The sequence below is a fragment of the Musa acuminata genome, chromosome BXJ2-8 (genome assembly GCF_036884655.1).
Source record: "Musa acuminata AAA Group cultivar baxijiao chromosome BXJ2-8, Cavendish_Baxijiao_AAA, whole genome shotgun sequence".
In the NCBI taxonomy this organism is placed as follows: Eukaryota; Viridiplantae; Streptophyta; class Magnoliopsida; order Zingiberales; family Musaceae; genus Musa; species Musa acuminata.
The window spans coordinates 8,899,450-8,908,195 of NC_088345.1; the positions used below are offsets into that span (position 1 = coordinate 8,899,450).

Genomic DNA, 8,746 nt, shown 5'->3' on the forward strand with positions numbered 1-8,746 from the left:
TCAAAACTAGAGATGAAAAGAAGACCGACTCAGAGGTAGAGAGAGAGAGAGCGAGAGTACGCGCGCACAAAGAAAGGGGGAAAAGGGGGGTCCCACTAAGTAGTATGCGGACCAACCAACTCCGGGGCTTCCAACTGAGAGACCGAGTCGGTTGGTTCTTCCTTGGCCCGCCGTTAGGACACATGTCGGGACCACATGGGTGCAACGTGGGACCCACCTGGGAGGTGCATCGGGTGAAGCTCACTCGTGACTTGCGGCAAGAAAGTGCTTTCAACCAGTACCTATTCGCCACGTTCTCCTCCGACATTGGCACGTTTGCCACGTTCCTACTCGAACCATTGGACAGACTCCACCGACCCACCTGCGGACGACCAGCGCGCCCAACATGGACGAAACGATGGGACCCACTTGGACAGCGGTTCGCAGTGTGTCGGTGAAACTCGTCGTGGCTTGTGAGCGAGAAAGTGTTCCCGTTCGAGGCGATCAGAAAGCTCCTGCTTATCAGACAGCAAAATCCCCGTTCATCCATAACCTATTTGCCACGTCTCCTTCAGAAAGCTCTGTGGGTGTAGTGGATCCGACTTCCCAACAGAACATACCGAAGAGAAAACAAGGGACTTTGCAACCCGCGGGCGTACCTTCCTTGTGATTGGAAGTTATGTGGCTCCCGACAGGTGTCCTGTAACAGGTAGAAAAAACCCTCATCCAAGAGCACCCTCTCGTTTACCCTTCCCTACCTTTTTCCTCCAGGGACGATTCTAGAGTGTCTTCTCTTCGATCGAAGGGTGCAAGGTATGCCTTCGATTCCGATTATTTCAGTAACAAATTCTAGTACATGGATTCATATGATTTCTTGATGATTTTGCCTGGATTAGTTTTTGCTATTACCGTTGTCTCGTTCGTCGTCTTTCCAGATATATGCGGTAATCAAAACTGTTCCTTTTTGGGGTTAATTAGCATGAACAATTTTGCTTCCTCGTTTGCTTCTCAGTTCCATTTGCTAATCGAACATACCTTTCCTGATAAATTATTCTAGACGTCGTGAGAATGAATTAAAATTGCGTGCTTTAGATGTTCGATTCTCTTTTGTTGTTTTGTTGGACTTGTTGGATGTTTTATATAACTGTTCATCCGCGTGCATGTCGAAACGATGGGTAATGTGGGTTGGAGTTGTCCTAAACAACATAAATTGTGGGATAAAAATGTGCTGCCAAATCCAAATAATTGGGAAAAAGGAAATTAGCACTCTTTTTCTTTAATTCTTTTAATCTTCTTATTGGTCCATTTTAGTGGCTTTGGAATTTAGCCCATTTTGTTGGATATACTGTTAAAGCTCTAGTTTGTCACTAGTACTCTCTCTTTAAAGGAAATTTTGTGATTAGAATTTAAATCTTCACTCGTTTCTTTTTTATTAATTGAGTTAGCCCAATTTGTAATGCCAAGATGCTGTTCTTGTTTTGTGAACGTAAAAGCTCTTTTGAGACATTTCAGCTGCTTGTGCAAAAGTTCCTACAGTTTGTTGTGCATTACATGTTTGTAAAAAACTAAAATTTCTTATAAATATCATATGATCTGATGTCCAATTATAAGATGAGACATATGAATGGCATTCTCCTAGCAGTCTGGAAAATTTTTGAGCAACCATGAGTTGATTTAACTGAAATCTCTTAAGTTGCATTAGAAGACCTTTTAATTCAATACCAATGAAGGATTGAAAGCCAATGGTTAGATACAATAGTAGGTGGATATTAGGTTGCATGTGCTGAATTATAGTCCAGTATGTGTGTTTCTTTTAAAGATTTTGTTTGAGGTTGGATTTCTTAAGCTAAGATAATAAATTGATTTAAGATGCAAAATTGGTATTTATTGATATGTAGGAACTAATTGATAATAGTCTTTTATTTATTTTCATGTTATGAAGTGTAAGGAAAACAAGAAAGGGAACAAAGGGCACTTGAATTGTTATGTTAGACATTAGAAATTTCGAATTTGACTGTGGAACAGTATTTATTGTTGTAGCTCTGTTGTTTGTTGTACCAAGGTTTGCAGGATTGACATTGACTTAGGATTGATTGTAAGAATTGTGATTTGGCTCATCCAAATGAGATCATGGAATTGGTTTTTTTGGAAATGATCAAAATTTGGTGGGATTGATAATAAATCAGCTAGAAATGAGCAGGAAATCTAACTGGACCAGCAGAGTCAACTAAAACCAATAATGAAGTTAATGATACCAATGATGATGATGACGGTAATTGGGTTCTTGACTGTAGTGATTGTCATACTGTGTTCTGGCTGGCCTGCTGAATCAAACTGATGAGCTAACCTCACTACATTGGAGGGTCTGAGGTGCCAATCACTAAAATTTAACCTGTCAAAACTGTGAAAGGAATCATTGGGAAATTGGCCTTCTGCCAATGCGCAAATTGAAGTCCAAAGTGGGAGAAACATTCTGAAATTCTTGAACTGAGAGAGAGTCTAGTCCCTTTACTCACCTTGGAACTCCCCATCTACACTGAGATGCCATCATATGGCTTCCTATCTACTTTGGGATGTTAAGCTTTATGCACTCTTGTGTAGTATGGTTATCTAATCCATCAAAGAATCGGATTGGTATGGGTTCAGTAACTTAGTCCACTCAGCTTACTCTCGTATGATCCAAATTTTCGTCAAAACTTTTCCTTGTCAAGTATGGGTAGCTGTAACCAATTTCTGTAAGAGATGTTGCAACTTGTAATGCATTATTCCATTAGTAGCCAATGCCAGATCTAGTAAGCCGTGTATTCTTTATCCTAAATTACAACTTTTCTTTGACACTCTTTTTGATGCTTAAGATAAGCTTACATCTCTGATTAAATAGATCATGGATAAGATATAAGCACATTGTTATTAGTGACGCATTGTTGTTTCCTGGATCAAAATATGTGGGTAGCCAGAACAGGATTATACAAGGTCTGTGTTAGGAACAAGTCGACACTAAAAGGGGGGGTGAATTAATGCAACGGTAAAATTATCGGTTTCAAAAAATTCTTCGTACGATAAAACCGAGTTCGGAAAGATAGCTTGAAATTGAAAGCGTACGGAAGCGTGTAGTGGATGTAATGCAAGTAAGAGTAAAGAAGGGCAGTTTATAGTAAATGTAAATTACAAGAAGTAAATGCAAACTGAGTTATAGTGGTTCGGTCGTCGTGACCTACATCCACCCCATCGATTCCTCTTCCGTCGAGGCCACTGGCATTCACTAACGATCTTCCTTTAATAGGCGAAGATCAACCTCTTTTTTACAACTTTATTCTCCTTTTGCAGGCTCAGGAGAGAACTTTTACACCATCTTTTTACAAAGCTTCCCTCACACTCTCCCTTAAAATGGTCTCTAAACTTTAGGAGAAGGGACTCTATACTTTATAAGGGATAGCTAAGGTATTTATAGATCCCAAATGACTTAAAAAATGGAGCCAAAATTCAAATCCCCTGAAATTTCAAGGTACGGGTGGTACCATCGCCTGCACTGGGCGGTACCACCGCCTACAGTCTAACATTGGGCGGTACCATCGCCTAGAAGACTGTGTCTAGGTGGTACCACCGCATGACACAATCTCGCAGACTGTGCCACGACGATTTCACATGTTGATCACTATTTGCGCCTTTCTCTTGGCCCAACACAGCCCAAACTTGGGCCCAACTATCCTCTAATTGGGTTAGCCCAATTCTAATCTCAATTATGTGCTAACTACAAATTTGAAGGCATACAATAAGCTAAATAAGTCTGGTTTCTTTCGGCGAACTTCCGACGATCTCTCGGCAATGTTCCGGCGGACTCCCGGCAAGCTCTTGGACTTCACGACGATCTTCTTTGCGAGTTCGGACGAGCTTCTTTGGCAAGCTCCTGGACTTCTTGATTGGTTCCCACAGAACTTCGGACGAACGTCCGGACTTTCGACGAACTCTCGAACTCCTAACGAAATCTCGTTCTTGGACTTCAGGACTTCATTTTGCTTTATGTCTTGCTATCGTAGTTAATCCTGCACACATAAAAACACACTTCGATCTAGACAATTATTACTAAGTATGAATCATGTTGTCCGGCATGTCATTGGTCCATCGACGCTTCGTCCGATTCTTCGGCGCATCGTCCTCTCTTGTAGTATTTTGCCCAATCGGCCAGTTGTCCTCCGCAACTCCGATATCCTTAGCGCAATATTCGCTCTTCTTGGCCCGATGCTCGAATCCATGGCCCGAAGCCTTCTGTCGATACGTCGACCAATCCTCCGGCCCGACGTCCAATCTTCTGATGTGTTTTCCTCTGGCGCAATATGATTCTTCCTGCTTTAATTGTCTCTCACTGATCAAAGCATCCCACGTCACTCAAAACGCAGATCAAATCATAAATACTATCAATTGGTTTATCATCAAAATCCGAGATTCAACAATCTCCCCCTTTTTGATGATGATAACCAATTGATGACGGAGTTAACCTTAACTCTCGGAGTTTAAACAAACTCCCCCTATCAATATGTCATATTGATAGAACTCTTGGATTCAAAAATCCAAGCAATATGTTATCATAAACTTATGTATAACATCATACTTCTCCCACTTTATCATCAACAAAAATGAGAAGTACAATTATTAAGTGTTTAGAGATATAATGTTAAACATTGCATTTATCAGCATGTAATTTGTAAGCTAGAAAATTTAGCAAGTGTTATATCATATTAGAACATGCAATTTAACAAATTTTATATCACTTTACAACATGTATAATCACCAAATCATCATTAATTTTAAAGATGTGCATGATTACAAATTTTGCAAGTTTGTATTTTTGCTTCTCTTTTGAGAAGTGTCATTTTTGCTTAATTTGCAAAGTGTAAGCTAGCAAAATTTTACATTATTTTACAACATACAAGCTAGCAATTTGACAAGTGTTACTTTTCTTTGAAGTATGAAGGCTAGCAAGTTTTTGAAAAATAATGCAAGATACAATGTTTTACATAAAGCAAGCTACATGAAGTACATTTGCATCTTCTCTTTAGATGTGCTAGCAAGCAATCAAGTTTTTACATCTTCTTGACTCGAGCAAGCTAGCGATCTCCCCCTTTGTCATTGTCAAAAAGAAGGGAAGAATACAATTTTGTATCTCTTTTTTCTTTTACAATAATTTTCAAATCATGACAAATGATGAATAACAAAGATGAAAAATCAAGTTATGAATGTCAAAACAATTTTTCATCATGAATATTTTATCATTGCATACATCATTATCATAAGTTGAAGTATTGCATGCATAATATCAAATCATTGTTCATAATTACATCAATGTTTCAATATGTTTGTGTATCATTATAGTTTCAATTTATAACATACACAATTTTAAAACTTTATATATCATCCTTACTCTATGCATGATACTAAAATAAATCAATCATCATATCATACATGTTACTCATAAGCTAGCAAATTTATATCATTTTAGAGCATCAAAATGATATCATGAGTATATCATACATTCATATTATTACATGAATAATATCAAGAAGAATTAGGTGATGAGATATGCTTCAAGAATATAAGGAATTATACAAAGCCAAAAAATCATATCATGAGATCATGTGAATACCAAAAGACGTGATTCATTTAGTAAATCTTTTCTTTAAAGAAAATACCAAGAAAAAATCGTAGGAGTACAAAGAAGAGATATTGATTCAAAAAATCTCAAGTAATTTCAATAAACTAAGATCATGATTTTGATAAAACTCATTCAAATTCAAATCATCAAAATCATCAAAATCTCAACATTTCTTTCAAGAGATTCAAAATGGCATAAATAATTTTATTGGTCTCTTAGTGAAAAATCAATAAGGTGGGGATTGAGAAGTTTTCAAGAAAAATGCTTTCCTCTTTTTATATCAACTTATTGATTGATTTCATATATACATGTTCTTTTCTTTTATGCCAAATCCATGCATCATCCATTAACACTGAAAAAGAATTTCAAAAGATTGCAAAAATTATTATACATAAGTTCGAAATATAAACTTGTTAAGCATGCTTTCTGTTTGGGCCTTTCTCTTGGCTCAATACAGCGCAAACTTAGGCCCAACTATCCCCTAATTGGGTTGGCTCAATTTTAATCTCAATTATGTGCTAACTACGAATTTTAAGGCATATAATAAGCTAAATAAGTCCGGTTTCTTCCGGCGATCTTCCGACGAATTTCCGACGATCTCTCGACAATGTTTCGGCAGACCTCGGCAAGCTCCTGGACTTCACGACGATCTTCTTAGCGAGTTCCGACGAGCTTCTTTGGCAAGCTCCTGGACTTCTCGGTTGGTTCCAGAAGAACTTCCGATGAACGTCCAGACTTCCGACGAACTCTCGAACTCCCAACGAAATCTCGTTCTTGACTCCAAGACTTTATTTTGCTTTATGTCTTGTTATCGTAGTTAATCATGCACACATAAAAACACACTTCGATCTAGACAATTATTACTAAGCATGAATCATGTTGCCTGGCATGTCATTGGTCCATCGGCGCTTCGTCCGATTCTTTGGCGCATCGTCCTCTCTTGCGGTCTATTGCCCAATCGGCCAATTATCCTCCGCAACTCTGATATCCTTGGCGCAAAATCCGTTCTTCTTGGCCCGAAGCCTTCTGTCGATACGTCGACCGATCCTCCGGCCCGATATCCAATCTTCTGACATTTTTTCCTCCGGCGCAACATGATTCTTCCTACTTTAATTGCCTCTCACCGATCGAAGCATCCTGCGTCACTCAAAACGCAGATCAAATCATAAATACTATCAATTGGTTTCATCATCAAAATCCGAGATTCAACAGTCTGTACATTTGGCTTTTTTTTCAGTTTTTCTTTCTCCAAGTTTTCCTGCTTGAGGGGTTGATTGGCTGATTGCTGAAAATGCAACTTTTAAGAATAAAGAACACCTAGAACCAATTGGCAGGATATCTCCTTCTTTTTGTGGGCTGTCCAACGTGCACTACTTTGCTTGTGGTTTGTGCTTATGTTGTTCAAATGACCTTTTCAGATGGGGACCTCAATAGTTGATAGTGTTGCTTTTTTCTCTTTTCCTGTAAAGAGACATTCCCTTTTGCATCACGAGTGTCAGCAGTTGTTGATTTTCTTATCCACTGTCTGTTGCTAAAGTTTAGTTTCAACTTGTCTCATTTATAACTTGCAGAAGTTAGAAGATGATTTGAAACACTGAAGAAGCCGGAGAAGGAACGGAAGCAAGTTGATCGATATGAGGTTGTTTCATGTTGCATTGCATGCTTCTGCTGCATGTCTCGGGTTCTAGTTCTTTATATCAACCATCTGGATTGCAGTACGAGGAATACTGCATTCCGATGAAACAATCAAATCAGAGACTGCTGGCACCAAAAGAAGGTGATTCCTCGAGTTACTGGAGCCTTTGGATTCACAAACTTGTTCATCTCCTGTTATCAGGTAGTATTTGCAATTTGATTCTTTCTATAGAGATATGAACTCAACTCATTGGATTCTAGTACCACCATTTTCTACTTGACATGCAGCTGCTTCATAGTCCATGGTGACAGAGGTGATGTATAATGACAGAGTCTCTGGTCTTTAGGTTTCTTTTTATGTAATTCCTGCCAAGCAATCTAGAGTTTACAACCCCTATTCAAATATGTCGAGTGAATGACTAGTGGTATGAACGCACACTTGCCACTTGCCATCCACGAACCATGATTGAATGGGGATATCATCATCGGATATCTTTTAGATTATAAAAGTTCTATTCGATTGTTGTTAAATGAAGGATGCTTTATGGATCTCAATATTAGAAAGTTCAGAAATTTTATACATATAGTGCTATCTTGTCTCGATTTTGTTTTGTAGATCAATTTTACACCGATAGACTTTTCATCTTAGGGTAAATCAACCAACTCGCAAGTTTGATTCTTTTCAACGACGCTTATCTCCTCTTGCATCGTTTTCCATCACTTTTCATCATGTGACGCCTCTTCAAAGCTGATTGGATTACCATATACAAACGGAGCAAAGTGAATTAGCATATTATCAGTTTCTTCTTTAGCATTTATAAAATCATGAAGATTAGTACCATAATCGTTCATTCATTCTGATTGTCTTTTAATTCTTTCAAAAGTTGTATAGGAGTTTATGTTGATAGCGATGTTGAAGATTTTTCTGAAATTGATAGGTTTAAAGAATCTTTAGCTGGAGAAGGGTATCCTCCTGATGTATTGGGCTCCTCTATTATTTGTTCATTTGCCTCTTCTCTAACTACATCATATTGGAATATAATTAAATTTTGTGATTAGATATAATTTTATGATTGGATATGATTTTGATTTAGGAATTAAGATAAGAGTCGCTAAAGTCAAAGTCTTAAGTTTATTCCTCTATAAATGAAGATTTTATATAATGTTTTAAGCATACAATTTTAAATAGAGATGGATGAGACTCGGATGTTTTGGGTTTATGAGATTATACGTTTTCATGTTTAGTTTTTAGTTTTTCTTTTTTGAAAACTTTGTGTTCTTCTCGATACTTTCTTCACTGATTTTTTTGATGCCTATTATTTTCATAAGAGATTTCCTAACATAGTATCAATCAATCAAGCCTTTTTACCTCTAACATTATGCCTCAGGTATTATGTGATCTCTGACTTCTGGGGTTATCATGTGGTTCTTTCTGTTTGAAGCTTGGACATGTTAATGTGGCTTGGCCTTTCAGCTGTTCCA

At 37.8% G+C, this 8,746-nt stretch overlaps 1 long non-coding RNA gene across 3 annotated transcripts; it reads left to right on the forward strand.

Annotated features, from left to right (window-relative positions):
• Nucleotides 1–490: 490 nt before the first annotated feature.
• LOC103993211 (uncharacterized) lies at nt 491–7,846 on the forward strand. Of its 3 annotated transcripts, XR_010489310.1 has the most exons (3): nt 547–792; nt 7,201–7,268; nt 7,346–7,846. It is a non-coding gene; the product is annotated as an uncharacterized LOC103993211 (long non-coding RNA). The 3 variants fall into 3 exon arrangements; XR_001979358.2 differs by having other exon boundaries at nt 491–792; nt 7,201–7,846; XR_001979359.2 differs by having other exon boundaries at nt 790–923; nt 7,201–7,846.
• Nucleotides 7,847–8,746: the final 900 nt, after the last annotated feature.